The sequence below is a fragment of the Phasianus colchicus genome, chromosome 4 (genome assembly GCF_987193195.1).
Source record: "Phasianus colchicus chromosome 4, bPhaCol1.hap1.1, whole genome shotgun sequence".
NCBI classification, from domain to species: Eukaryota; Metazoa; Chordata; class Aves; order Galliformes; family Phasianidae; genus Phasianus; species Phasianus colchicus.
Genome location: NC_143439.1, coordinates 29382705 through 29406362, shown reverse-complemented (window position 1 = coordinate 29406362; position 23658 = coordinate 29382705). Strand labels below are relative to the sequence as shown.

General features: G+C 42.0%; 1 protein-coding gene across 4 annotated transcripts in view; it reads right to left on the bottom strand.

Moving 5' to 3' along the window:
* The window catches only part of ADGRL3 (adhesion G protein-coupled receptor L3), a 490651-nt gene that overhangs the window by 415552 nt on the left and 51441 nt on the right, over positions 1–23658 (bottom strand). The window contains exon 2 of one of the 4 annotated variants that reach the window (XM_090139055.1): positions 19615–19780. The exons of the other annotated variants lie outside the window; for them this stretch is intronic. The gene's annotated coding sequence lies outside the window, so the exon portion shown is untranslated. The remainder of the gene's footprint in view (positions 1–19614; positions 19781–23658) is intronic. 4 annotated transcript variants of the gene reach the window in all.

Here is a 23658-nt window from a genome sequence, read left to right as displayed (position 1 = left end):
AGAACGAAGCATAGACTGAATTACCACCTACCCTCACTAGCCCTGTGGACCTTCCTTGGATCAATTATACAATTGCACCAAAATTGCCAAACCAAATAAATATAAATGCCTAGATTTCAAAATAATTTTCTCAGAAACACTAGTTGAAGGCAGGCTACTCATCTGAACTCTTATAAAAAAATCAAACAAAATTCTCAAAATTGCTGTGTGGTATCTGCAAATCAGTGTCCCTTTTTCTTCTCTCTCCTGTCCTGACCTACATAATATATGGTGCATTAAGGTTCCCAGGATCCCTCTGAAGTAAACAGCAGAGATTCTCACTCATTTCCACTAGGGCAAAATCAAACACGGGGGTCTGTGTCAGTCAGCAATTCTCTGGCTATCAAAAACTGAAAAAAACCCAGACAATGCATACACACAACCCTCAGAAGGAAAAATGCTAACTCGCTCTTCTACAGAAGAATAACACTCTGCTCCATAAAGACATAACAGCAGAATGCCTGAAAGGCAAGCAGGTGAGGCATAAGCATAGGCAATCAACAAATTGATGCAAAAGAAATTTCCAAATCAGCAAAAGTCTTCCTTTACTGAAGCTTTACAACAGAGAGCTTACATGCAAACAAAGCAGATAAACATCTTAAAAGAGAAGACTGATGTTTTCTTGCATGACTTGTCTCCTCTCTGCCAGAGGGAGGCTAGCAGGGAAGGGACACTTGGCAAGGGACCATCAGTTCCTCCAGAGATAGCAAGAATTTCTCACCTCCTGGACTGCAGAGGAGAGAGGAGATTTTACTACTTTCAAAGGGTTTGCTCCTATATGATGTTTCCTGGCTAGCACCTACTTGCTTCAGGTCCTGAGCTACTCCTGGCTTGGTTTTCCCTCTTTGCTTTTCACAGCCAGGCTGGAGATGCAGGCCTGAAAGCACATCAACCATTCCCTCAACTCCACAACTTCCTAAGGCATTGTGCTGCCTTGAAAAGAGGCAGCTGGCAACCAGCACAGATTAATGGGAAGAAAGGCATCTGTACCAAACACACACCCACAGCAGCAGGGACTCTTCGCTCCACTCTGGCGGTTTCAAGACAAGGACAGTTAGCTTCAGCTTATCATCTGTTTCTGTTGCTTAAGGGCAAAAATATGCTACGCTGCATGACAAAGCCAAGGGGGAGACTTTGATAGCTACATTATGCCTAAGCTTGGAAATGAGAAAACACGGGGAACGCTTACTTAAGAGGAAGAGTTGAACATACCACAAGTGTTCCTCTTCTTTCTGCTTTATCCACGTTAAAAACTCTCTCTCCATAAATACCAATAACACAGAAAAAAGAGAAAGCTACAGGACCCCAACAACAGGCTTGCTTCCAAATCCATTTCAATTTTTTTATACCTGTAAGCAGTGTTGTTTGTTAGAGAATAACTTACTGGTACTAAGAGAACAGTAGCATTGCTCTTCTCTGCATAGACATCAGGCCCACTCAGCTTGCTTCTTCAGCTGGGTTTGAAGAAGGCTTTGAGGAAACCAAAAACCCAGAGCGCCAGTTAAATTTTTCATGCAGGTAAATAATGGAGTATGGAGGAAAGCACCTAGGGGTGCCAGAGGCAATGCTCAGGCCTGCACCATCTTCTGAAGACTGACCACTCAGTTCCTGAGGCAAGGAACCTCACAGGGAACCTGACTGCAGGAAAAAAAAGTCAGCCATACAAGGAATGAGCACACCCAGCAGCACACAGCCTGGCACGACCCAGCAAGACGGTGACAAACACGCACAGGGAGGCACCAGGCACCCAGCAACACTGGAGGCCTACTCCAGGGAAAGGGAATTCCTTTGTGGCTCCAGCTTTTCCTCAGTGGGCACTCCAGGGAGGATGCTAGCTATTTCTCCTGCTGTCAGATACCTTTTCCTTTCACTTCCAATCCTGTTCATGTGTTGCTTCCTTCTGCTCCATGCACACAGTTCCAAGAGCTTCTTGTGAGGACCCAAACTGCCTCAAGGCAGAAGACATCAGCATCACTGATTCCTTTCCAGTCATTAACAGCACCTCTTTTCATTTTGGGCCCCCACTGAATGGAAATGAATCTGAAAAGCTAGAGACAAACTTCCAGAGAGAAAAACTATCAGAAATCTGAAGTGAGAGCCACTGCACTGCATATCTGGGGCATTTCCAGAGGGCAATACCTGGAGAAGATGAGGCTCTTCAGAAATAAAATAGGCAGCTTTCTCAGGGTCCAAGCCCCCAGCTCTGCTTAGTGCAGGTTCCTTCTCACCAGGTAGCCTGAGAGAAGACATAAGTATGTGAGCTGTACAGCCTGAGAACAGGGAGCTGTGTGTTGTCTTGGGGAATCAGACTCCATTCCTGCTTCCCACAGAGCGCTCACTGATGAAGGAAGTTCACAGCATGCATGCTTTTCAGAAGTGGCCGATAATTATATATTCCTCTTTTACAGACTTCAGGATCCAGAATCCCTGTTTCAAAACTCTTGTGCACGTAAAACTACAACTGAAGTCCAGACAGTCCATGGTTTGAATATACTGAACATGACACGCTTGCTACATGGGCAAGTCTGATTCCATGCGCTGCGTGGATGCATGAAGCTCAGAGCTAGCAATATATGCATACAAGGCTCCCATCCCCAATGGGAGACAGGTTAAGAAATGGAGCTACCAATGAAAGGAAAAGCACTCAGTCTTTTTGGGCACACCCTTCCACATATACAACTGCTTGCTGGAGAAAAAACAAAAACAGTTTGGAATGAGATGCTTTAAGGCCAAATATTCTCAGGATTCCTAGGGGCTTCTGCAAGGATCCAAAACGGTAAAGCAAGCAAGTTCCTTGGATAGGTAGAGAAATCAGTCATGCTTTCAGAAAACATTTGCCCTCAACTACCAAGCTGGTTAAACTCTCAGGAGTAGAATGGTTTCCGGGAGAGGAGCCCTAGCACTCTTTTGTTTCCAGCCTCAAATTTCCTCCCACCACCATCACCCCACAGTTAGCTGACAGCCCCCAGCAGCCTGACCTCCAGCCAGGCAGCTCAGCAGCCATTCCCACTTTTCAGAGAAAAGACAGGATTGTTTTTAAGAAAAACACAGCCCTCAAACACTACAGCAGATACTTCAACCCTTAATTTCTGTGGAGACAAAACAGCGCTCTATACTAGACAGAAAGGAACAAACTGTGTAAAACATGTCCTTCCCCTCTTAAAATATAACAGATGAACACCATCATTTTGATTTTGCCAGTCTCACAGCCGTACTTCAAGTTATTTCTAGGCTGGGACAGTCTTTGCTTCAACAAAAATTCTAAGGAATGACTTTCTGTCCTCCTTACTGCAGACAGGTGTTTGGTATAGCTGGGATCCTCTTCAATCCTTCACTTGCAAATTAGAGACAGAGGGTGGCATTTAAATCCACGTGGAAATGTTTAAAAAAAAAGTTAGAGCATCGTAACTGATGCATGACCTGAACGATGTGTATCTTCCAAGCAACACCAAGCCTAAAAGACAAAAGAAGGTACAGGTGCCTTACTGTGGATGTGGTCAAATACTGGAACAGGCTTCCTTGGGAGGTTGGAGATGCATTATGCTCGTCTGTGTTTAAGAGGCACTTGGGCAACTGCTCTCAGTAACATGCTTTATCTTTTGGTTACTCATGAACAAGTCACACAGTTGGACTTGATTTCTGAAGGTCCTTTCCAAACTGAACAATTCTATTTCTTTGAATCACAACTCTATTATTACTTAGGGAGTACATATACGCATACATACACACATCCATACAGCAGAACATCTGGCATGCGGTGTGCCTAGAGCTAGAGTGCACTTAAAGAAAAGTAACGCTGACTTGACAGGTAACATCCTAAACAATAAAACTAGGAGATGTTCTAAACATTCCTCTGACAAGTTTGCTACTTGACCCAAAGTTTTTCATAACCTTTACAAAACGGCCTCGTTTGAAGCTTTTGTTCACTGGCATGAAAGAAAAAAAAGAAAAAAGTGAAAACAAAATCACAAACATCAAATCTTTGCATTTCCCCTCTGTAGTTAAAAGTTCACAATATAAAAACAGATACACTTTAAACCCTCCAAGTCTGTTTGTAGCTGCTATTTATAAAAACAGCTTGCATAAAGAGAAAAAAAATTAGGTAATCAGGTCATTTTTAGGATAAAGGTATCTCTCTGACAACACACAGATCTTCCTTCTACCAATCATCTCATTTGCCTTTGAAAACTGCAGAGAGCCCACTAAAGCAAAACACAGCATTTCATCAATATTCACGCCAAATTTTGCTTGTTTGCTTTTATTGGCAAATTATTTTCAAGGGCTGCAATAAAAGCTGCAATAGACTGTCTGAAGGTTTACACTGGATTCCTTTGCCACCTTGATGCATTTAAGGCCAGAACTAAATAAATTTTTTTTCATTCTCCCTCCTTCCCCCCCCCCCCCCCTCTCTTTGGTACAACTATACCCTGACAATCTGACAGCAGGTTGTACTGCTTAAGGCAAGGATATTCTGTAGCATGTTAGGAGAAACAATCTGCACAGTAACATTGTACAACTATGCAGCCACCTCCTAAGGTCCATTTTCTTATTCACATCTTACTAAAAAGAACTGAGATTAGCAGAGTCTCTCTCAAACGAGTGTAGCAGAAAATCCCAGACAGCTTTCCACCAAGAGCTCCCTACAGCCTTCCCTACAGGATTTCAAAAAGGCTTGGAAGAAGCCCAGCTAACTCATCTCCTTGGCCAAGGAAACACAATGGAAATGCACAGCACCTTACCGTGGCTTGATAAAAGAACCATTTTGATGCAGTTGGTGGGGGTGCATGGCCATGAGACTGACTTTGGATGGCACAAAGCATTCAAAGCAGTGACGGCATCTCTAAACACAGCAAGCAGCATGTTACACAACACTTGACAGAAATGTCGATCTTCACGCTCTAGGAATAACAAGCCAGCCATGATGAACAGTGGCACCAAGACTCCTGGCTTTGCAGCCTGGAACTCTAATCAGCAACTTTACATGTCTCAGTACATGGGTGGAAAAATGAATGGAGACAAAAAACAGGAAGTTTTAGGGAACTTTGGCAGTGACAAGGGAACAACATAGAGGACTTTGGGGGAAGGTTACTGAGTTTTTTAATTTAGTTATTTTTACACTTAGAAGTTTTCTCTGCATAAGTTAGAAATATTCTACTAATCAGACAGTTGCAAAAAAATCCTCAGTCCCCTGAAGAGCTATTGTGCTAAATTTGTAGGCTAAATCCAGGCATTAAAATTGAAAATAGAAGGACATTGCTGCACAGTCCTGTTCAGCATCACAGCTGTTTGTCCTGCACTTACAAACCATCTCTGCTTCTGTCCCTCAAAGGCTATAATTGCACCCTGCAGTCAGAAAAGGAACTGACATTCAGGATCAGAAAAGTTAAGCCTTCAAAATTCTGACATATGGATATCAGAATACGGTTCAAAACATAAAAGTCATTGCCGAAGGATTATTTGACCTGAATAGCCATACATCTTCCTGTATATTTATAATCCTTCTAAACAAGAGGTGAGGGGAAAGAAAAAAAAGAAACAGTGGAACAATTATAAAAACTCATGTTATTTTTTTTCATTTCTGGAATTATCTGAAACAATATTGACAAAGACTTTAAATCTCATCGAGTACTTGATCAAGCAGCTGACAATCCTGCATGTGGCAGGTGGGTTGGAACTTGATGATCCTTGAGGTCTCTTCCAATCCAAACCACTCTACGATTCTGTGATAATTCAGAAGAAAAGGTCGAATACTTACTTAAAAATGGAACATATATGGCTAAAGCACAATTCTGAATAAAAACCATAAAAACCTTAACTAAGCAAACTCAAAGGAATTTACAGTTACATTTATCCTTTATAGGCATTCAAAAAGCATTTTCTAACTATTTCAAATAGGTTAAAAAAAAACAGTTGTGATGCAAAACAGATTGTCGGGAAGACGACAGATTTGCTTGATGTTAGAGAGAACATCATGTGTTTACAGCCCTGCTCTCCACCCCCAACAAACACACATTTGAGCTATGAACAGGTGAACAAGGAGAAGTTGCCAGTTGAAGTCATACACAGAATGTGCAGAAGGCATATTTTTTTTTCCCTTCCATTTTTTTTCCCCTCCTTTTTACCCTATGTTAATTTGGGAAATAAAAGCTTCATCTTTTAGAATTAAATAAACTGATTCAAGCTCCTCATTATTAGAAAACAAGGCAAGGCAACTCAGAAAACTCGGAAGGCAAATGGGATCCTGGGCTCCATCAGAAGAGGGGTGGCCAGCAGGGACAGAGAGGTGATTGTTCCCCTCTACTCTGCTCTTGTGAGGCCCCATCTGGAGTACTGCGTCCAGGTCTGGAGCCCCCAGTACAAGAAAGACAGGGAGCTGTTGGAGAGGGTCCAGAGGAGGGCCACAAAGATGATCAGGGGACTAGAGCACCTCCCCTATGAGGACAGGCTGAGGGAGCTGGGCTTGTTCAGCCTGGAGAAAAGAAGGCTGCGGGGTGACCTCATTGCAGCCTTTCAGTACATAAAGGGAGCCTACAAAGAGGAGGGGAATCAACTCTTTGAAAGGGTGAGTGACAGCAGGACAAGGGGAAATGGTTTTAAGCTGAGGGAAGGGAGATATAGGTTGGATGTCAGGGGGAAATTCTTTACAGAGAGAGTGGTGAGGTACTGGAACAGGCTGCCCAGAGAGGTTGTGGATGCCCCGTCCCTGGAGGTGTTCAAAGCCAGATTGGATGGGGCCCTGGGCAGTCTGGTCTAGCATTAGGTGGAATGGTGGTGGCCCTGCATGTGGCAGGGGGGTTGGAGATTCATGATCCTTGAGGTCCCTTCCAACCCTGGCAATTCTGTGATTCTGTGATTCTGTGAAAACCTGTTACCCAAGAAAACAATGGAAGACCATAGTCAAAGTTCATCATTGTTTCTTGGAAGGTGACCACAATCTTTACCTTGTTCCTGACACCTCAAGATGATATCCAGCCATGCTGTGCTCTTAACTTGCCACTAAAGTTATGGAGGAAAGTATTGGAGAAGTCATCAAAATGTCAATGGGGCAGCCTGCTGGCTCTGCATGCCTTTCGGCGACCGAGATCGTATCTATTTTTCTTACTGCTGATTTACAATAAAGCAAATGTATATTTCAACTATTTTATCAGATGATGAAGATCTGTTTAATTAATCTCTGATCACTTTTAAAACTATACTACACACTACTTGTGTGATTCACGTGAGCTCTGCTGGACATGACAGTTGGCACATGTACAAAAAGGAATTCTGAGAACCAGATCAATTTGCCTTAAAAATAATTTAAAAGCCACTTCGTCTAATACACTCTATTAGTGTATTAGACCCAGCAAGCCTATTAACAGATTTTCAAACATGCATTTAAAGTTTTGTTCTAGTATGTTCAAGTCAGGATACATCTAAATTCGTGAAAGCTTCAGCAATGATTCCTGTTATAAAAGGAATAACACTTCAAACTTCAAGGTGTCAGGTTAATCTCTTCTCAAGTTTTTAGCTACACCACTGTATTTTTAAATACATATTCCATAAATAACAAGTTTACAGATTGGGATCATTCCTCAATCAAGGTCTCCACAACTGGTAATGAAATAAAAATGCAAAATACACATCAGTTGCATAAGCTCTGTATCAGTTGTCAATTGTTGCATGAACTAATGGTTGCAGGAGGCCATTTCCAAGTGAACATGGTTGCTTGATAGGCAGAAGAAAGGTCAGGATGGCAATAATGATGAAGTGGGAGAAAAGCAGAGTGCAAAATATCATTCATTATTTCACTACTGTAGTACCCAAAAGTCCCAGTGAAGTCTTAAGCTCCCGCCTGCTACTACACACAAATATAGTAAAACCCCTTCTCCACTGAACAATATATATTCAATACGTCTGAGGATAAAAAGACTATGAAAGAGGCAGCAGTGTTGTCCCTGTGGTGTTGGTGGCCAACCAGGGCAGGAGGAGGTGACAGGCCTTGTGCAAGGTCACATGAAAAATCAATGGCAACGCCAGGAAGCAAGCACAGGTCGCCTGAATTGCTGTTTGGAGCCTACCACAAGGCCAACCCCTTCTCTGAAGCCCAGGCTAGTGCTACTAATTGCTGTGGTAAGGTACTTTGTGCATCCCTCTGGAACACTGCTCTCTGCAATCGCAGGTTGGTTATTCGGCAAGAAAAAGAAAAGCAGCCCTGCAAAAAATTAGTGTTGTAGAGCTGTTCTCTGCATCTCTCAGGATTTCAGGACCTAACTGATACATGAGGTAATCAAATGCCCCAGATACTGAGCGTACAGAACATATGTCCCTTAAGGGATATGAAACCTTCTGATAACCTCCCTTGTCAACACACTTAGAAAAGTCCAAGCAGCACTCAAGACTTCTTAATTTTTAGCAATATTGCATAAAAGCAGGAAGGGCTTTTTGCAGAGAAAATTTGGCACAAGTAATTAAACCCAGCAATCCACAACATAAGGAGAAAGAAATCCAGTATCACAGTGCTCTCTGAAGAAGTCATCTTGGCTCAGCAACACGGCTCACTATAAGAGAAAAAGAATTCAGCCCGGCAGTACTCCCCCAGCTCTTAAATGTATGACCCATCTATGTTCTCTATTCCTTCTATCAACCTCATAACTCTGTTCCCCTCTAAAATAACAGAAGACAGCAAGCCCTTATCATGTATGGATTTGAAAATCAACACAAAATCAGTTAAAGTCTTACCTGCTGCAAGCATGTTTTGCTCTAAATGGTAAGATTTAAGCCACACCTCAGTAGCAGTTCCCTGCAATAACTAGATTAATTTGCTGTTTTATTTACTTTGGTAAAAGCATTTTTCAGACCTAAATTTCTCATCTCTTTGGATCATCATTGCAAAGAGAATAAATACCATCATTTTGCTTTTCCATGAATCAAAGCTCTTTATCAGAGGCTAAAAGTTCATCCATTAATGGGATAAGGATTCATAATCTATCAAGAATATATGCCGACATCTAACCATTAGTTTCTCCATAAGCCTATACATTATTTACTTTTGACATAACAGATTTGACATAACAGATTAGACAGCTTTTTTTTTTTTTTTTTTTTTAAATCAGACTATTGAAATCTCTTCTATACTCACATTGCTCTTGAACATAAGAAACTGGGAAGAGAGAAGAATAGCGTTTAATACAAGAAAACCAGAGGACCTATATCAGCTCCTCAACTGAGAAACATCAACACAGCTACTGACCCATTTTCAGTGGTGCTAAGCTAATTTACATCAGCTGAACACGGGGCCCATCATCAGTAAATTTGGAAAAGAACAAACAGATGCAAAAACTCATTTGGCCTTGAAAGAATGATAGCAAGAGAGTATTAGGAGGGTTTCTTACTGGGGGTTTGATCTTTATGGCCCTTCTGATGAGTACCTAGCTTCTCCACAGAGTGTATGGATCAAGTATTTGTGGATATTAAAGCACAGGGCTTTTTCAAAGCATGATTCCCAGGACAGAATAAAGGGCTTCACAGCTAGGTGATATCCACATGCATCCACAATGACTAGGCTGGGTGGAGGGTTCTTCATCCAGGAAGGGGTTAAAGACATGATGTGCTCTTCTCCCTTCATTTAGCTTAGCCATCCACAAGTGGAACACCCATCTTGCAGAGTTTTAGCTCAGAAAGGAGTTGAAACTTGGGCCTTTGAAGTCCTATCTAAGCAGACAAGCTGTACAGATCACACTTGAAACTCATCAAATACTGAGTTTTATTATATGGGTATCTGGTCTTGAATTGGGGATGTATGGACGCGTACAATTTGTAAGTGGCAACTGCACTAGAAACGTTTGAATTCTACTACAGAACCTTCACATCCTACAGCCCATGCCCTTGCATGGACTGGAACACTCTTCTGGGTGCTCAGAGGTGCTTGGTTCATTACACTGCCCTGTGCTGGCTGTGCAGCCCCTGACAGAGAGCAGACCTGTTTGTTTTTGTACTTCTGGAAAAGAGAAGATAATCCAGACTCAAGTAAAAAGATAACTTACATATTTAAACAGCTACACATATTTCCAGCCTATTTCAGGAGCACAGGGAAGATAATAAGGAGCTCCACTTTCCAGGCTTACCATGCTAAGAGGATAAAAAGAGAACTCTTTTTAATGCTTGTGCCTAGATAGTAGAGCATTACGGCTTGGATTCACAAAGGGATTTAGGACTCTAAGTCCCAATGAAATCAGGAAATGAATGGGACTTAGGCTCCTAAGGGCCTTTGTGAGTCCTGGTCTAAGTGCCTTCTCCTTTTGAAGCCAGTGGGAACAATGCCACAGCATTAAGCAAGGGCAGAGCCTGCCCACAAAGCTTTAACTCTATTAAAAGACAGGAGGTTATCTTGTGACAAACAGGCACAACACACTTGGTGAAGAGTCTCCAGCTTGAATACCTTTAAAGCTCCTGCTACACTACATCAAACTGAACTGAAGCATAGTCCATACCTGTCAATGGGACATTTGCAGTGAATTAAGAACTCAGTCCAGTCCCTGGAGTCAGGCAAAGAAGTTGCCACCAGAAAGAGAAACAGGGCCATTAACAAGCTGTTTATTATTACTGCATAATGCTGTCACAGTAGGCAAAGCACAAAGTATAGTTTCACCTGTGAGCCTTACTTTGCTTTTCTGTGGTTAAAACTTGACATCCCATGGCCCACACTAACTTTTAAAGTTCTGTGAGGTAAATGAAGTTTTGATACTTGTACTTTATTCATTATTTCTATTTTAAATACATATTAATAAAGATTGGTGGTTTGCAGGCCTGTAGGAAAATAACTGGCTTCTTGGAGTATTATCAGAGTTGAAATTTCCACATTGGTTAAGTGAGGAAAAAAAAAAAAATGCCAGACTTTCTGTAATCCTGTACAAAGGTTAGAAGAAAAAAAGCATCTAACAAAGGATCAAGTACTTAAATATTAACCATTATTAAGTCCTTCATTATGCTTGCATTAAACATCCCCTTTCCTTATACAGACCCCAGAAGCTTCTTCATGATGCAAGACTAGTGTATCCATATATTGAATGAAAACCACCTTTCATGACAAACACCACTCTAACCAGGCACTTGAAGGATTCATTTTGCCTGTCCCAAGGCAATGCTGATGGGCTCACACAATATATATACACACATGTATACACACACACACACATCCACATAGCCTCAATTTTCAGACCAAGTAGTCAAACAATTAAGTTTTGTATTTAACAAGTTCCAACATGATCTACCATAGCTTGTGACCTCAGATCAGTCTCCAAAGGCCCACATATGCAATGCTGATACACAGAATGTGAAGCACTCTGTTGTCTGCAGCACTTTCCTGTTCTGCCTTGACCCACACACAGACATGAGGACCATGAACATGTTTCTCATGTCATAGCATTTTTGACAAATTGTCTTTCCTTAAAATCAGCCCTGAAATATTCCAGTGCACACTGCAGACAATTTGACACTGAGTCAGAAAAGATTCATGTATCACTGCAGCAATGCTATTCAAACTCCCTGTGAATGCAGCTGAAGCTGCATCTGTTTCTCCTCTACCTAGTCAGGAGGAGTAAAGAAAGAAAAAAAAAAGAGAGAAGAAAAAGAAAAAGGAATCAATGAACACCAGCACTTCATCTCTGCTCAATTTAGCCCTTTCTGGAAGCATGGATAATTCCTGATGGCAATTGTCCAAAGTGTCCAAAATCAGACAGTCTGATAGCCCTTTCAGTCAGGTCAGTCCTAGTGGAGACAATAATCAGGCCTCCCACGATGAATTTCATTCACAGAGAGGTGCTGATTACGGAGTGGGTCGAATCATTGCACAGTATTGACCAGAGATCAATTTCTACCTTGAGGTATTGTGGAGAACATACAGCATACAGCTAAACTAAAGCAAGGAGTAGGAATTCAATAAGTCTACCCAACCATGTCAAATAAAAGCTTGCGCAGATAGATGCCACAATTTTTATCCCCTGAAGCCTGTGTTTTTAAAGGTACACACTATGATGAAACACAGCCCCTGAGAACCATATTTCATCATTAAGTTTTGCTGCATCATTAAAACTACCATTTGATTCCTCCACCCCAAACTTCTTTCAGGTGATGCATTTTGCATTAAAAAGACAACTTGCCTGAACGGTTGTTCCTTTGATCCCATCTGTCCCAAATTAAAATTCTCCTAACAAGGTAGCGGCTGCTGCCTTGCTGCAGATGAGTTGTTTCCTAGCACTTCCCCCAGAGCTGAGCCCCAGCACCCAAAGAGAACAAACATGGAAAGTGCTGCTTGATGGCAGCAAAATGAAGACAGTAAATATCATGAAATTGTCACCATCAGACCCACACACCAGCCCAAAACACTACCTTCACAACTGAAAGCCTACAGTGATGTGTGCAAAGATGACTTTGCATGGGGCCATTTTTCAGGAATACAATAGTAAAGGTTCTCATCTCCTAGAGAACAAGAGGCCTTGATGGTCTTTTAACTAGGATTTTTTAAAGCATCAATTATTTACAGAAATTGTTTTACAGTTTCCACAGAATTTGAAGAACGTTAATGCAACATATTAAAAACAAACTTGAAAATAGCAAGTATAAATATCAAATACAATAATACGAAATGCAAATTCAGCAACAACACAACTGCTTGCAATGTCACTGAATAATGCTGCTTAACAGGATGTAGCATAGTAAGGAGGCACAGATCTCCAGACATCTGCCTCCCCACCAGAAGATCCAGTCTATACACACAAACCAAGAGAAAGTCTCAGCGCTGGCAAGTGCAATTCTGATCCTTCACAAATCAACAGCTGTACTGACTTTACCTCCCACATCTACATACAGAAAGCAAGAGCTTAACGCACATGGTAACATTTCAGTGTCTTGCATAAGATCCTGCTGTTTCTCTTTATTCTCTAATTTTTGGTTTGCTTCTAGTATTCTTTAAGCTTAAAGAGCTATTTAAGTCCTCTTATAATTTTTTCCACCTGGAACCATTCTCTCCAATCTTCCTTTACCTTTAGTAAGTTAAATGCCAAATCAAACATTATTTGGTCATCAATGATCAATGGGTAAAGAAACAAAATTTCACAGTTTTGCCTATCTCTCAACTGGCCACAAAATACAATAAGACAAGGACCAAAATAAAATCACCATGACGGAAAGCTAAAACTGTACTCAACATTTGAAGCAAGACAGTGAATTCAGCCCTCAGAGACTCAGCTCAGATTCCTCCGCTATATAACTCCCCAGATAATGATGCAACATTAATGAATGATGCAACACTAACAGACTGAAGTATTATAGGGCTTCTGAGTAGCAAACAAGGGATTGGTATCCTGCAGTGATAGAAGATTACTGCTGGATGACATGACCTGCAAACTTAAGTTGTACTGCATTTCTTTTTCTTCTCCTTTAAAGCATACTACTATACAGTAGACTATAACATGTACACACTAAGATCAGAGGTCTCTTTCTTATTATTCCACTATTGTATTGGTAAAGCGTATCAAATGAATTAAGGAACTTCACAGTGGCTTAGAAGTAGAAATAATTCCAATTTAATAAAAATATATAGAAAAAGACATGGCCTGGAGCTTTGTAAATCACTGAATTCCTATTAATACAAACATATTAAATGAGAATTTTTCCTGCTAGGTTTACAAGATGCCTTCCCTCTTTCCTGAGGGAAGAAAGGACAAGGTGTTCATTCTTCTCTAGTGTTAACCAACTACAACAGTCTTTTACAAAGATCTTTCCGTGCCTTGGTTTCCAGCGCTTCCATCTACAGTGCTTTATACTAAAGAACAGAACTCTCAAATGGCCTAATATTCCCCTAATATTGTAACGAACCACACATCTTAGGATTTTTAAAGTTCTCTCCACTGTAACGAGTCTCAGACTCTCACAGTAAATAAAGAATAGCCATTCAGTTGCTTGATTCAAAAGTAACTACTGCTTTCAGCACACAAAGCAATTTGCTATTAGAAAATTGTTTTTGGATTTTTTGGTGCCAAATGGAGCATATTTGCCCTCTAAAAATGAGTCCTTTAAAAAGGCCCAGTTTGAGCTTCTAATAAGTGTGACACCCAAGATCTCTAGCCTATTTGAAACTTATAGCTATGTCTGCTCATTTTAATCCACTGCCTCTTATCTTTTGAAAAAGTTTATTCTAAGCTGGCCAGTTCGGCTATTCAGCAATAAAATTAGAAAATACGAATTTCCATTCTGTAACATGAAAGCCTCTTTAATTGAACAAATCCAATCAGCAGTCCTACAGACTGGACACAGCTCATATTAAATTGAGAAGGGGTAAGATAAGAGGAACCGTTCAATACGACCCCTGGTTCCACACAGAAAATTTGGTGCCAGTCAAAATGCCCGCACTCGGGGACAGGCAGAGCCTTGCCTTTCTGCTGCAAAAAAGCCGAGAGCTCCAGAAGCACAACCCCAGCAGATCCTCCACACTGATTTTACCACTGCAGCTTCATTGTACCACGATTTACAAGCAGCTCGACAAAGCTCAGACAGCTACAGTTAAGATACTGAAATAATTTGGTCCATCACCGTGAAGCCCCGAGTGCCTGGGAAAGCTGGTCTGCATTACCTCTGCACCCAGTGATGGATTTCAGCGCCCCAGGCTGCCAGCAATCGAGGTCTGTCAATACTTCCCTGCAAACACTCTCCCGTCCTGCAGCACACAGGCTCATTTTAAAGAACTTGTTTTGATTACTACCATGTGTCCTCACTTACAATATTTTATTTCATGCTGAAATTCAGATGCTGTTGTGATTTCAAGTTTTAAAGCACCGTAGCAGTGGATTTGAGTGGATAAACAGACTAAGCATAGTTAAGAGTCTCACCGGGAAGTCCTATAAAGACCGATCTATGAATATGCAAACACTTTCCATGTCACTCAGTTCTGATAAACTCCAGTTGCACAAGCCCACAAGAAAAAGCCAGTAAGATGAAGGAAATGCGATACTAAACAAAGTCACAAACTACAAGAAGAGCAGCTTACAACAAAACAGTTGCACGGAGGGACTTCATTCTTTGCAGGTTTTCTTTCAGACATTGCTGATTGGGTTCTGCTGCTTTCCCGAAGACCTCAGATATTGCTCCTTTGTGACTGACTTTATCCTTATGCAAGCACAGCGTTAACATGAGCGTATAACATCTGCATTAAACTATCCAATGCAGTTCTGCTGTTTCCATAGCAAATTGTCTAAGGAAAAGAAGTGTGACTTTTTTCTCTGGCATTCAAAGCGACAGAAGTAAAACTCCTCCTATAACAGGAAGCTTGCCTGTAGAAAGCTTATTGCACATAAAAAAAAATACACCTTCTCTAGTAACACTAGAAAAGTGTCAGTGGTAATGCACGGGGTTTGCAAAATTATCTCACTCCAGCTTAATGCCGCCTTTGCTGGAATCAGCAGTAGAAGTGCCATCATTAGCTCCAAGGTGCAATTTCGGCTGCTGCCTTTATTAGGAGCGCAGGCCAAGAGGGAGCAACCACCCCCCTTAGAGCAATCAATCATTACACATCAGGATGCAAAGCAATTTTGGTTATTGAGAGGCATCGTGTGCATCCCCTGTGCTATTGTGCACAGTTAGGACTGCATCCTGACCCAGCCACCCACTCTGTTTCGGCTCCAAGTGAAAATATAGCTCTTTTATCGCTGTCCTTGCTGTAATATTATTCAAGGTACTGCGGATGATGGTCACCTAGGGGCTGATGAAGCTCTGATGTTAACAGCTGACTGAGCCCTCCACTTGTTCCACTTTGGGGACAGGAGAAAAATCACGCCTACGCTATCAGACTGCTTGGCAGGAGCTGAGACTAGACATACACAGAAAAGCACTGCAGCTCTTTAAACACCAGAAAGCCCTCATCCCTATGCAGCCACTGGGAGAGCAGTTGAGCCAGTGTCCTGGCAGGGCAAGGGACAGGGCTAATTGCAGTGCTATGATCACAAGGCCCCTGCCGTTACATCCGTCCCCGGATGCCAGAGAATTAGATGTGGACAGTCAGGTCTGCAGGTTAAATAGAAGCACGTTAAGTACCCCAGACAGCAAGCACCGGGTAGATTTCCTCCTTTGAAATCTATATGCTTAATTCCTGTTTCCTCTCTCTTGTTAGCATGGTTTGAGACCACCACCACAGGGATATTTTCTCATTTGGCCAAATGCACACAGATCTATCCTGGGACTGAGAGCAGCAAACTCAGCAGCCAACATAAACAGAGTGGGACAAACATGACTTTCAGAAATGGTTTTTGCCCTACCAAAAGGACATACAGAATCCTTCCATCCTACCCTGAAGTTAGTGGAGTTCACACACAAAGCAACAAGAAGAATGTGTTAAAAACAACAGCACTGCCGAGATCAAAACCTCCTATTATCACATACTTTGGAAGAATACTTAGAGGGAGGTGAACCAAAATGCTTTCCATGTGATTTAGGAACAAAGCTGCACCACCTTTGGTCTGAGAAAAAAGCAGTTAATGAGGTAGTGGGTCAGTTTTGTCTTCTGCTTAAAAGAAAAAAACTACTTCAACTCAAATAGCCGACAGTGAAAGAAGGCGGCTGATATTCCATAGAATGGAATCACACTATGGCTTGCGCTGGAAGGGACCTTAAAGATCTAGTTCCAACCTACTGCCATGGGCAGGCTCACAGAGTTTCTAGCATTTTTGAAGTTGATGATTTCTCAAATGTAAGGTACCTAGAGTTACTAGATGCAAATACTGGGGGATGCAAAAAGACAAACCTGTTTCTTTTCAGTACATAATGACTCATTTTCTCCTTGCTTACTGACAGATGATTATTAACATTTAAGTATTTCATAAAGCTACATCAATAAAAGATTAGGATGATATCTTGAAGAATGTGAAACTATTATCTATTCCAAAAACCTCTAATTTTTTAAAAATAAGAACTACTACTACTTGTAAATATACCTTTATGATCAAGAGGAGGATGTGTGAAAGGTAGTGGAGCAAGAATCTATAACAGCAGCAAAAATCAGTAAGTTCTGCAACTTGAATGTGAATGTACTGATGGTGCAGACCCCAGGAAAGCGAGGTTTCAGCACATGAAAACACATCCCTTGCCAGGCTGACTCTAGCCCTTGCCCACTGCAGGAGCTGTTACTCTGCATAGTCCAAAGCAGGGCTTTTGAGTAAGAACTGAACCATTACCAAGATGCTTGATTAATAAACATGCAGAGAGGATCAGCCTGTATGACTGTCATGCAAAAGTCAAGAAACAAAATTGGTACCTTTTAAGTCAGTGCATATCTTGATCCAAGGTGGGTAAGACAGAGGAATATTGATTTTGCTAAGTAGAGAGCAAAATGCAAGATCAAGAAGAATTTTTCCCTACTAACAAACAAAAGCACAAATCCCAAAAATTATCAAAATGCATCAGAAGCAGAGAGACAACTTCAAAATTTGTGTTGTAGGGGTCACCTGGTACACTGAAGACAAACTGAACTTGATATTAACAGAGCAGAAACACTCTCACAGGCAAGAGTGGGGCATTCAGCTCTCATCTCTTCAACAGAGAAGAAAACAGAAATGCCTCCCCAACAAACAAGAAACACAGATAGGAAGTTGAGTCTATCCAAGGAGGTATGGGATGACCCAGGGGAAATGGGAGAGGAAAATAAAATGAACATGCATAGGACTAAATCAGAGTAGCTCGGCTAGGACAGAAGCATTATATTCTCTTTGTTCTCTCTAAGCACAGCTTGTGCTTTGGGTGGGGCGTCAGGCCTTGCAGAAGCCAGAGCTGCCGGCAGGGATGCTCCACAACACAGAAAAGGCCTTCCCAGGGGGCTGGCATGGCTGCTTCATTAGAACTACACAAACAGATAAAGCCACAGGCTGCGTGCAGGCAGACGTGTGTGCCTGGGAGGAGCAGCCAGCTCAGCGTGGCAAGAGGCAGCCCCATACCACCAGGGACCCCTCCGAGCAAAACAGGAGGATGGGTACAAATCTCCTGCAATTATCAGCAGCTGCTCCTCAGACAGCACAGCAGCTCTCCTCTACCTGGGGTATTTGGCTGCATCTGCTGCCTTTGTTAGGGAAAAGGGGTGATGGGGACATGTGCTGCCACGCGCTCCTCCCCACACTCGGCCGTTTCTCTTGCAGCTTGTAGGCCACTGACATGCAACAATAGCTCCAGGGCCATCCTGCAACCAGACCGGTATGGGTTTTTATGCAGTTGCCAAAGACATCTTTAAAGACCAATATTTCTGGCATGTTTGTTCTAATAATGAGGCTAGCAGATATGCTATTTGCTCCTGCATCCATAACAAGTTTGATTCACAGGAAAGCTGCTACAGTTCAATACTTGGCCATTCTGGTATTCCGCAGGATACACCAGTGTAGTCTCAGACCCTCTCAGCAAGTAGCTGCCCAAATCCTGGGACAGGGACTCTAGAGGGTACACAGACAGAAAAGCCTTCCTATATGTCCTGGAGACATGTTTCTGGCTGACAGGTTTGCCCAGGAGAAACCAAATTTTGGGTCAAGACTTACAGATTTTGGGGTTACAGCAGGCAAGTGAAATCCTGAAGAAGGGAGCTTGGCTCCACATAAGGTCAACAGGAGAGATCCAGAGGGCTGCAGACCCACCCACCACCTACCTGCCTCTCAGCTTTTGGGGAGAATCTACTGAACTGTGGCAGGGCTGGCGGTTAGAACAGAGCTGGCACTAAGTTTCTTTTCATAGTCGCCAGCTACTGAGTCAGTACAGTCAAGGGAATCCAGGGAGCAATTCATTCGACCAAGATGGGGGCATCTATCCGCATGTACAAGAAGTAAGCTGCTTGCCAAGAGGACAGGCATGCAGAAAATATGCTTGTCTTCATAGCTGTGACATAACTCATGTAGCTATTGCACAAAGATGTAATTATGCTCCTTCTCAGACTTGTGTTCAATTTTGCAAACAGGGCCACAGCTGTCAAACTGAGTAACGCCTACAAAGGAAATCAGGCCTTCCTCTGCAGGTCCAGTCAGTATTCCCTGCCTACAACATGTGAACTGAACACAAATCAGTATGTGAGCATCCTTCTTCCCCCGCAGAAGAGATCAAGAGCTGTCCTGTTCTCCTCCGGGGAAAAAAAAAGAGGCTTTTCCCACCTCACCCTCAAGCACCACAGTCAAGGTAAAAACACAGAAAGTGGAAAAACACTTATGAAGTAAGGAGTGGGCAGACAAATTAGTTATAGGTGAAGAAGCAGGAAGTGACTAAGAGTTACTTTACCAGTAACTAGAACGGAGATGCTAGACACAGAGGCTGGGAGCCAGGCCACTTGGAAGTGAGCAGACCTGTAACCCTTTGGGGATGTTTCTGCTATGCAGAGGCGTAGGCTGAGAGCCTCCCCTGCAGAAGCTTAAGAAGGGAGGTGTGGAAATAGGAAAGAGGCTGGAAGCCAAACAAGGGTGTAAGGAGGGTGTGGAGGGAGGGAGGAGAAGGGCTCTTTGCTACGTGACAATTTAGGAATGCAGCTCACAAGACCAGGACAAGCCTGTCCTCTGGGTTCAGAGTTGCACAAGGGCTTACCAATGTCAGATCAATTCCAAGAAACAAAAGCATGCAGGTAAGTATCCAGTAGCTGTGTTGCCTGAGGATGCGCAGTTAAGTGGGGTCTGCCTTCGGCTAATAGCTCGTTGAAAGGAAAACACAGTCATTCCTCCAGAGTTGCAACAGTTGAGGACTTTTCTTGTGGCTAAGAAAAAAATAATAAGGAAGAGTAAAGAAAATAAGTGGGCTGAGAGTGGTTCTGACTACAACAACGAAGCTACTGCAGAATGAACAGTGCAGAAAAAAAAAAACATTGATTCAGGTTTGAGTGGCAGTGCCCAGTCTGTGAGGTACAGAGGAAGGTTAGAAGGGGCTCCTGTTGCTGGTGAAATAGTTAAAAATAAATTATGTAGTTTTTGAATACAATCTCTATGCGACTCAGCAATAAAAACAGACACAAAACGCAGTTGAAATGCTTTTCTCTTTCTTTTTTCGTTATACAGGGCAATTATGAAAACATCTAAGGACAGCTGGGTGGAACAAGAGAGAAGACAACAATCTTTGTACAGACCTTATAACTGGGCTCAGAGAGAGAATCCTCCCAGAACCTTTTCAGATGCAGTCTTACATTAAAACAGAATTAAGGAGGTAAAGAACTTAACAAGGTAAAAAGAGGTTTCTCAGTTTTCCCAGCAGCTTCCCCATCAAAAATAATCCTGAATGCTCCCCTACTACGGTAGGGAACTGAGATTCGAAGACCTTCTGAACTTCTCTCCACTGCTTTCACAGTTCTTCTTATACAAGCAGCATTCCCAACAATCAGCTAATGTCAGCCTTTTGGGAACATCTGTCTGCTTCCGTACAGTCCTCCCGCTCACTTTAGAAACAAAATAAACCAGCAAATTTTCTTCCGCGCGTCTCCCATAAACATCTAAATGACTTCCCCTAACGGAGCAAGCTGCTTCCATGCAATCAATAGCGGTTTTCAGTTGCATGTGGCACTCTTTGTGCTGGCTGGAAGAGTTCAGCAAAAGGTGGTAACATCGCTCCCAATCTGGATGAGGCATCGGAAACCAGACCTGCCTGAAAAGCAATAGGCTTTCCTTTGCTCGTCTCAATCACCGCTTACATTTTGCTCTTATTTAGATGAGCACAGCAACAGTGAAAGCAGAATGTATCATTTCAGATTTCGGAGCAGGTTAACATCTGGATAAAGCCAGCTTGGATTAGTCAGCTACCAGGGAGACTGCAGGACTGATATCTTGAACTCATACTGGACGTTTATATTTGCATACATCTGCACAGGAAGCTTGTACAAACTGTTTGCAAAGGACATGGAAGGAATAATCCTGCTTTACTTTGTAAAAGCCCACAGGAAAAAAAAGGAAGAACAAAGTATCACACTAACATTATTATTAGCTCCTTAAATGCATTCATTTGGAAAAATACAACAGTAACACTAAAAGAAGTGCTTGCCACTCATTTGCAATCCAGGTTTCATATCAACAATAACCATGTTGCTTGCTAGACTATGTTTTCTCCATATCTCTACACATACATGCTAATAAACCTGCAAAGATATTGAAGGCGAGCACAGTAAAATCTCCTTTCAAATGACTGGAACACAAAAATAATGTCTGAGAAGTAGGACAACATATTGAGAACGTACTCAAAAATTGGGCAGAACTTAAGCTCTAACTCCCACTGAAACCAGCAGGGAAATTACGCAATGATTCACTGGGAAAAATAAAGCTTCCTGTGACTTGAGCCATATCGAAGCATCCTTTAGAAAAACATTCCTTCCTGAATGCTAAGATTTTATTTCAACACAGATAGTGAGCAAAAAACAAAAAAAAAAAAAACAAAAAAACCACACCAAACAAAAACCAACCCTTCTCCTGACTGATCGCTGCCTTCTAGGCAGGAATGTGTCAAGAAGCAGAAGACAGCCACGTTGTTTTCTGCATGCAAGGACCTTTATTTGTTATTTTATTATTATTTTAATGCAGAAGCGGTTGTCCCAGGGCTTATTATTTGGCTGAATGAGCTGAAGTGAGACTCCCCGGGCAGCTGCTGACATAATGAATGATTGTGTGGTGAAGCTGAGAATGTGAATGATGAAGAATTTTGAAAGGCTCTGGAATTTGTGAATAACAAAAGTAGCTACAGTCCCCAAAATCTCACCATTTGTTCTCTACAACAAAAGAAGACTCAAAGGCCTTTGTTTAACAAAATGATTCAAAAACAGGATACGAAAGGAATTAAGGGTTATCTCTACTGGCATAATACAGCAAGCAAATGGTGTCCCTAAGTAGAAAGTTATGAATGTATTCTGTCGAACATATTGTTAACCGAATTACTACGGTTCTGTTTCTTTTATCCCTTTTCCAGTACCGTTACAATGTTTCCTGTGTTAGTAATTCTCAAGGCCTTTCAGTCCTGACTCTGCCAAAGACTCTCAGCACCTTCCATGGGAGGCTTTGCTCCTCCGACATGCAAGGGGAAAGCAGCTGACCAAGCAAGCTTCTTCCTTCTAGCATTGCCATCAGGTAAAAAAATAACTGAAGTCATATTTCTCTTAGATATTCAATGTTCTTGGTGTCTATGCACTGGATGGGCACAAAGCAGATGATAGGTATGCCCCAAAGCACACCCATTTCTCTTAAAGGGGAAATAAGCCTTTCAGTGTGGGATTACATATGAACTCAGCAAAAGATGAGTGAGTCTGATGAAGATTCATACCACACTGACAAGTGCTATCAAAACAAATATAAATTTAATTAAAAGACTCTGTTGTATGAGCAATAGACCAAGGAGTGTGCCGTATCAAGGGATGGAAAGCCAGCTCACCCATGAAGGTTGCCAAGCATGAGAAATCAGACACAAGCAGTGCTGATGCTAAACCCAAACAGGGTTATATATATATATAAATATATATATATTTATATTGGAAGGACAGGATTCCAATATGGGGAGGAAGAGGGACAGATTCACTCCATGGGAGAGCTCCTCCTGACTGGGATCCTGACCGAGGTGTTGGCTGGGCTTTACACCACTGCCCACAGGACAAACTAGGCCCAAAGCCTTGCTCCAGTTATGGAGGCTCAGCCCTTCTGGTCCAGCACAATTCCCATCTGTAGAGATATGTTTAAAGGCCTCCCACACAGGGTGATAAAACCTGTTATTCTCTTCTCGCTCACAGAATCCTGTCTGCCCGAAAGCCCACAAGGGTCAAGCTTAAGCCAGTGGGCTTTGAAATCATGTTTTAAACATTTCCAAGCACTTAGGCATTCACTATATTAAGCTACACACATCCTACTGCAGCAGACAAAGTCAATTCTGCCTGTGGTGTCCGTTCTACAAATCGCTGTAATGCTCCAGCTGCAAGCAGGGCAGTAATATAGCTTGTGCTATTCTGACTGCCTCAAGTCAATGCAAATTTGGCTTTCTTCTTTCAAAGAAACTAGGGTTTCATATTGGGATGCAATTCAGGCACGGAGGAAAACGTTGTCTTCCCATTAATTTCTACAGGTCCTTCATCAGCTCATCCTGCCTCTCAGAAGCAACACTATTTAGACTACAGTAAAAACGCAGCAGCAACTAGTGACCAAAGAGCATCTCAGTTCCTGGCTTCCTCCAGTTCCCAGTGCACCATGCAAGCCCTGGCAGTAATATCTCTTGAAGAACACAAGTTTTGTCAGCAGATCTTTACAAAGACTTTCGTGCACCTCCGCTGAATTTCAATGCTAGGTTTTCTTGTACAAAGTATATTTTTAATGAAAACAGAAATTATCACTGAATATTTAAATTCTAGGAACTGTGCCAGAATTAAAAGGTAAAATAAAATCAAGAGAAGCGTGATAAAAACCCCAAGATATGACAACAACATTGAGAAGTTGCCTAGACAAGATAAGATGAAGAAATCTAATATCAAATTGTTGTGTCCAACATGAAATAAAGCCTCTACAAAACAATGCAGACTTAGAGAGGTTGAAAAAGTGTGCTTTCCAGCAGTGATACCTCTGAAATATGGTTTAACACCTGTTATCAATTCTGCTGTGTAGCACATTTGCACCATTACTT